We start from the raw sequence: 7,664 nt of genomic DNA, 5'->3' as shown, positions 1-7,664 counted from the left end.
GGAAGGAAGGAAGGAAGGAAGGAAGGAAGGAAGGAAGGTAGGAAGGAAAGGAGGGAGGAAAGGAGGGAGGGAGGGAGGGAAGGAAAGAAAAGAAGTGAGGGCAGGGAGGTCAATTCTCTTTTTCAATATAAAATACCCTCTGTGTGTGTGTGTCCTGAACTCTGAGCCTGGGTGCTGTCCCTCAGCTCTTCAGCTCAAGGCTAGTGCTCTACCACTTGAGCCACAGAGCCACTTCTGGCTTTTTCTGCTTCTGTGGTGCATGCAAGGCAAACACTCTACCACTGAGCCACCTTCCCAACCCTAATCCCTTTTTATCTTATTGTAAAGGTGATGGATGTACAGAGGGGTTATAGTTACATATATAAGGTACATTTCTTTTTGAACAGTGTGTCCCCCCTCCTTCATTTTCTCCCACTTTCCCCAGAGTGCCGTTTTCGAATTTACCAATTTACGCTGCCATTACAAGTTTATGATTGCTCTCATTTCATTGTTCCCTCTTACCTTGTTTCTCTCGGCTAAAAATCATATTTGAGGACTGGGAATGTGGCTTAGTGATAGAGTGCTTGTCTAGCATGCATGAAGCCCTAGGTTCCATTCCTCAGTACCACATAAACAAGGCGCTAGCCTTGAGCAAAAGAAGCTCAAGGACAGTGCCCAGGCCCTGAGTTCAAGCCCCAGGACTGGCAAACAAAAAAAAAATTATATATATATATATATATATATATATATATATTTAAGCTGAGCAGGTACTAGTGGTTCACACTTGTAATCCTAGCTACTTAGAATACTAAGATGTGAGGATTGCAGTTTGAAGCTATCCTAGGCAGAAGGTCTATGAGACTTTTATCTCCAATGAACTACCAAAAAAGCTATAAATGGAGCTATGGCTAAAGAATGCTAGTTTTGAGCACAAAAGCTTGGCAATAATGTCTAGGCCCTGTGTTCAAGCCCACACACTAATAATAATAATAATAGATTGTAGTTTTATTTTGAATCTCTTTTGAGTGATGTTTAGCATCTTTTATTAAACTATTTTTTCTCTAACCTGTGTTTTATCTTTTAATTATTAACTATTAATTTGTTTGTGTGTGTGCTAGCATTGAGGTTTGAACTGGGCCTTGCAATCTTGCTTGGCTTTTTGGCTAAAGGCTAGTATTTTACTACTTGTACCACACCTCTACTTGTAGCTTTTTGCTGGTTAATTGAAGATTAGAGTCTCAGATTTGTTTGCTTGATCCTCAGATCTCAGCCTCTTGGGCAGCTAGGATTGCATGTGTTAGCCACCAATGAGTGGCTAACTCATTGTTGTGTTTAATCTTTTCATCATTTCTTGGCACTTTTTTATTTATTGACAAGTTAGACCTTCAATGAGTTTCTGATTAAACAAAATGGATGAAACTGATGTTTGAGTAGGTATTGCTTTATTTCCTCTATTTATTTTGGAGTATTGAGGTTTGAACTAATTGCCTGAACCATGCCTCCAGCTGTTTGACCTGTTTTGTTATCATTGTTGTTGGTATTGTTGTTGTTCTTACTGATTTACTAGGGATTGGACTCTGAGACTCATGCTTTGCTCAGCAGAGGCTGAGGCACATCTCCAGTACCTATGGCCCATTATTTTTTTAGATAGTATCTCACTTTTCCCCCCAGTAATGTGCCTGGGCTGCTATCTACCCTACCTAGGATAACAAGAACTTGTTGCCATGCCCAGCTCTCAGTTTAGAAGGGGTTTCGTCACCTTTTCTGCCTAGTCTGGCCAACTGTAATCCAATCTCACTCTTCCAAGTAGCTATGATTATAGATGCCACTGGTACCCATTCCTAATTGAATTCAAAATATTTCCTGTGTCAGGTGTCAGTGGCTCATGCCTATAATCCTAACTACTTGGGAGGCTGAGATCTGAGGATGGCAGTTCAAAGCCAGCCTGGGCAGGGAAGTCCATGAAACTCTTATCTCCAATTAACCACCAGAAAACCAGAACTGGTGCTATGGCTCAAAGTGGTAGAGTGTTAGCCTTGATCAAAAAAAGCTCAAGGACAGCTCCTAGCCACTGAACTCAAGCCCCACAACCATCCCATACTGAAAAAAAGAAAAAAAATCAGGCAAGTATGGTGGCACAAGCTTGTAATCTTAGCACTCCAGAGGTTGAGGAAGGAGGACTTTGAATTCAAGGCCGGCCTGAGCCACTTTGGGAGACCGTTTCAAAATCATTAAACATACAACAAAACCTAAAAAAGAAGAAGAAATAGAAGGAGGAGGAGGAGGAGGAGGAGGAGGAGGAGAAAAAAAGAGCCTGATCTATATAAGAGTTTACTTTGAGAAAATTAAACATAATCATTATATGAACCAAGCTAGGCTTTGGTACACAGCTGGAAGCCAAATACTCAGGAGGCTTACATAAGAAGATCTAGAGTTCAAGGCCAGCCTGTGTATGTAGAGTCTTAGGGGGTGGAATATATGTTACATAGGAGACCTTGTCTAAAAAAAAATGTTTTAACTAAGTTAAATTAAGTTTAAACAAAGGGTGAACAAATGCAGCAGTGAATTATACAACTTGTGGGTAAGAACGGGAGGGAAAAGCTGAGAAAGAGAGCAAGGGAAGGAGTGACAGTATCCAAAAAGAACTAGACTCATTCCCTGCCTTATGTACCTCTCTGTACATTACCTTATAATAACAATAAAAATATTTTTATTTAAAAATAAACAAAATTATGTTTAAATTAAAAGGGAAATAAAATAAAAATTTAAAAAGCATGTTAGTGTAGACATGCTAGTGTAATCCCAGAACTTAGGAGGCTCAACAGGAGAATCTTCAGTTCAAGACCAATCTCATCTATGTAGTAAGAATCCATCTCAAAAAGCCAAACCAAAGAAATTATCATATTATCCAGTAAATTACATTTCTAGATAGACAAGCAGAAAACTACAAATAAGTGTCACTACAAAAGTGTGTACCTTCGGCCAAGTTGAAAAAGCCAAATACCGCTTGTTCTCATTCATTTGTGAAGCACACACCTAAAATGATGATAACAGTAAAGGCAATGGGATACAATGTAAAAGCAATACTGGCCAGGAAGAGCTAAGTGGGAGGGGAGGTGGGGGGAAAAGGAGAGGATAATGAGGGGTAAGAAGAATATCACATATATACATGAAGACCAAATAATACTACCAAATGCTGTTTGAAAAGGTGAGGATGGAAATAATGAAGAGAAATATGATATAAGGAAGGAAATTGTTCAAAGTACACTTTGTGCATGTATAGACATATCACAATGAAACCATCTTATATGAGAGATGTATTCTAATTAAAAAATAATAAAAATATTTATAGCCAGATGTTTAGAAAAATTATTCAAAACAATCAAAAGGTGGAAACAATCCAAATATCCATCTAATAAAAGTGGACTTAAAAAATAAAAATGTGTCATATTCAGAAAATGAAACATCAGTCAGCCATAAAAAGGAATGAAGTATCAATACATGTGTAAATGTATAAATGAACACTGGAAACAATGAAACGAGCCAGATTAAAAAAGGCAACCTATTGTACAATCCCATTTATAGGAAACATCCAGAAGAGGTGAATTTAAAGACACAAGAAAATAAATGAATGGTTACTTAGGGATCAAAAAGAAATGGCAAGTAACTGATAGTAGGAGCAAAGTTTCCTTTTGTGGCAGCAATTCCTGAAAAGATATTTGTCAGGAACCTACTGATACATAATATTATGCATATCATCAAAGTACAATACAATGCCCATATGACCAATGCTCTAAATATTGATCAGGGTGATGATGGCTGTCCATCTCTATGAATATAGAGTAAGAAAAAAAAAGTCTTGTTTCCAAAAAGTGGCATATTTTGCAAGATACTAAATCCATTGGCCTTTCTTAATCTTCCACTTGGAACCTTTAATTCCTAGGATCACCAGCTTTTCTTGGCAAGCATGTTTATCTACTACTCTAGTTCTTCATGATCCCTCTGACCCTACTCTCAAATGTCTCCTTCAGAAATTCAGTCAACTTGGCAACCTTCAAAATCATCCTATCAGCAAATCAGATGTTTCCCAACTCTTTACCTTCAGGCTTGGGTTCTACACACTATTTTTCCCTCCTGGAGAACATCTTCCTCACTCTCAGTCTACCCAAAACAAGCTCACCCCAATGCCCCCAAAATCTAATTATTCCCATATTATACCTTGGATTTTAACTTCCTTTTTCTCCATTCTTGTTTAGCCCAAATTCCCTTAGCCTGTTGCAACAGCATCCTAACTTTTCTCCCCAAATCCAAGCTATCATAAAGCAACCAGCTACAAAAGACTGCCAAAATAAGTCTCATAAAACATAGCTCCAATCAAAACAAATACTACACCAGGAGACATGAACAGACAATAAATAAAAGAGGAATCTGTGAAACAAGTATCCAATGTGAAACAAAGAGTATTCAAAGTATCTAGCTCCATAATGGTGCCATAAATGAATGCAACCACTTGAAAAGGGTTTTGTAAGTAAGTAACAAGAGCCTTAAAGTGTATAATAGTGTATATATTATCTATCCAGAAATACTCCATGAATCAATGACACAAATTAACAGTATCTTGGATACTTCTAAGAAAAATGGAGAAAGTAAGGAAAAGAATAAAAGGGCAGGCTGGGAATGTGGCTTCTGGTAGAGTCCTTGCCTAGCATGCATGAAGCCATGGGTTCCATTCATCAGTACCACATAAACAGAAAATGCTGGAAGTGGCCCTGTGGCTCCAGTAGTAGAGTGCCAGTTTGAGCAAAAGCTCTAGTGGTAGAGTGCTAGTTTGAGCAAAAGCTGGACCCTGGGTTCAAGCCCCAGGACTGGCAAAAAAAAAATAAATAAATAAATAAAAGGGAATTCTATTTATCCTAATAACATTTGTATTTAAATTTCTATTACTAGGTACAACCTAATGAAAAAGACTATCTAAATTGGCCATTTCTAAGACCAAAGTGAATATTAATTAACAATTAACTGGATCATCAAGGCTAGGAGGCTCATAATAAACCAGTTTACTCTAGGAACCTCGAAGGCATTAAGGTAAGTTCTAAATCTTGGATGTCCTGTCTTTTCAATGATTCTTTGTTTGCACATGCACATTCTTTTTTTTTAACATTTAGGAAAGACCACGTGTCTTAAAAGTAGGGTACTTTTTTTTTCTCCTCATTCTAGTTTTGTGTAGTCTTTCACGAGTTGAAAGAAGGAAGACATACAATCCTTCCATCTTACCAAGGAAATATTTGTGCAGAAAAGCTACCCCTTAAGCTACTGCAACAGATGGCTCCAAAAAGATCTATGTTGTGGCTCTCTTCTTCAGTATTTCTGTATTTCCCAGATATGCTCAAAGAACCTCTGCTTTGTGTGTGTGTAAGTGATGTGAGGAGCATTATTTAGAAATGATTAAACTCTTCGGTGTATAAGTAAAAATTCCTCAGCTTATTATGCGAAGATCTGAGTCACATGGTCCACCAATAGACGTTCCTTCCTCTCCCAAGCAGAAGGCAAGTCAAGTGGAACCACTTCCTGCCGGAAACATGATGCCCTCAAATGCCAGAGCACCCCCCAGCTGTCCCCACCCCTCCCCCACCCTGCACCCCAGCTTCAGCTTTTCACACACACACACACACTTCCCAGCTGCTTCATCTCCCGTTCTTTTCCTCTTCCTCCTCGCCAGTCAATGCTCATCAAGCCCAGCGGGACTGTCACCAGGCCGCTAGGACCGACACGCTGGGGTGTCTGGGCACCCCCCTGCTCACCCGCACCGAGACAGTCAGGACTGACTGGGGTGTGTCCTCTCCGATCTCTACGAACCTCAGGGACACCCTCCTCTCCCCCCCCCCTGCCCAGGACATCTTCCCGCGCCCCAGCGACTGCAAATCGGGTGGCAGCACGGCGGCCACGCAGCCCTCCGAGGCCTCCACGCCGGAGACCCGGCAAGGAAGAAGGGGGAGAGGGGTGGCATGGGCCCCACGCGCGACCAAGACTGAGGACCAGGGGCATCCTAGACTGGGGAGAGCTTCCTGCGCGCTGGCCCCTGGCGACCCGGGCGAGGATGTCCCAGCCAGCCCGAGGGGCGCAGAGATCGCGGCGTGGCCGCGGCAGCGGTGCCGACAGCGTGAGGAAGAGGACACTCACCCGCATCGGCCCGGAGCACACACGGCACCGGAAGGAGTCACCCGCCCGTTGCCAGGGTGAGGAAGCGGGCGTGACGCGCTGCGCTTTGATTGGCCGGGGCGAGCCCCACGTGGCCGGAAGCGGGCTGCTATGATGCAGCCCTCGGGACCCGTCACGGTTCAGCCCGGCCCGCACAGGTGTGCTCGCCTTGACTCTTTCGTGGGAGGGGCGAGGGCTGGGGGGGGGCGGGTGCTGGCGGTGGTTTTTCCTGTTTTTGTGTGGAGGTCTTCTCTGGAGTTTGTATTCGAGTGTTTTTAGCTGGGAAGGCACCATCAACCTGTCTCTTCACACACACACTCCACCCCGCCATCCCCGCCGCCCGGGATAGCCGGCTGGCTGGGCGGGCCTGCACCTGAACCCAGGGCAAGGCTGACGAGCCTGTTGTATGAAATAAGCAATTGTAAAGGATACATCGTCGGTGGGTGGGCTATTTGCGTGCTTTGGGCAGTCCTCTGTCTCCTAACTGTAAGGAACACTAGGTTCCTGCCTGACATCTAAGAAAGAGGAGGGAGGAGGGAGTCAGCCAGGCGCCAGGGAGGAGGGAAAGCATGTCCGTCCAGGATGAGCAGCATTTCAAATCTCTCTCCCTAACCCTTCTGTCTATGGAGTAACACACACTCACTACATATAATATCCTCTATCTTTTCCATGTGTAATCATCTGTAGTGTATCCTTTTCACTTTATTTCAGGATGTCTTCATTTCCCTTCATTCTTATCTAGATAGCCACCAAGTCCACAAGAACAGAAAGGTGATTTGTTGGCCCTCCATGCGGCCGGGGGAGAGACCTGGGAAAGAGGGGCGGCTGGCCTAGGGGGGGGGGAAGGTGTGGCCACATCGAATCCAGATGTGACCTCTTCCAGGTGTGCCAGGTGCCTAGGTAACTCAGAGACTTGGCTGCGAGGAGGGTGGAGTCTGCTTGCCATCCAGGAGCGGACCTTACAGTGCTCCCACAGAAATTCCCACTTAGAATTTACTGAAAATTTTCTTTATGTTTAAGTTTTCTATGTGTAGATAAAATCACACTTATGATACTATGTATAAGAAGCACTTGCTAAGTGTGTCTTCTAGCCGTGGGAAGGTCCCACTTAGAATTTAAATATGGAAGACACTAAATTAAAATATATATATATGAATTTTGTATTTTTTCGACTGTTGGTACCCTGAATACATATTTAATAATTTTTGTATAGTGCAATATTTTCTTTTAATATTTTTCTCCATAAGAAAAAGAGGGTAAAAAACTATGAAATTTATTTTAAATTTTAGAATTGAGATATGTAGAATTATTTATTTTATTTTGTTTTAGTCGGTCGTGGGGCTTGAACTCTGGGCTTGGGCCCTGTCCCTGTGCTCTTCAGCTCAGGCGAGCGCTCTATCACTTGAGCCATAACACCACTTCTGGTTTTCTGGTGCTTTATTGGAGATAAGAGTCTCACAGACTTTCCTGCCCGGGCTGGCTTTGAA

General features: G+C 42.5%; 1 protein-coding gene across 1 annotated transcript in view; it reads right to left on the bottom strand.

Moving 5' to 3' along the window:
• The window catches only part of Tasp1 (taspase, threonine aspartase, 1), a 227,822-nt gene extending 221,619 nt beyond the window's left edge, over positions 1 to 6,203 (bottom strand). The window contains exon 1 of the mRNA XM_013010937.1: positions 6,160 to 6,203. The gene's annotated coding sequence lies outside the window, so the exon portion shown is untranslated. The remainder of the gene's footprint in view (positions 1 to 6,159) is intronic.
• Positions 6,204 to 7,664: the final 1,461 nt, after the last annotated feature.

This window comes from Dipodomys ordii, unplaced genomic scaffold, assembly GCF_000151885.1.
Source record: "Dipodomys ordii isolate 6190 unplaced genomic scaffold, Dord_2.0 Scaffold13, whole genome shotgun sequence".
NCBI classification, from domain to species: domain Eukaryota; kingdom Metazoa; phylum Chordata; class Mammalia; order Rodentia; family Heteromyidae; genus Dipodomys; species Dipodomys ordii.
The sequence above is the reverse complement of the archived record's forward strand: the minus strand, read 5'-3'. Positions and strand labels throughout refer to the sequence as shown.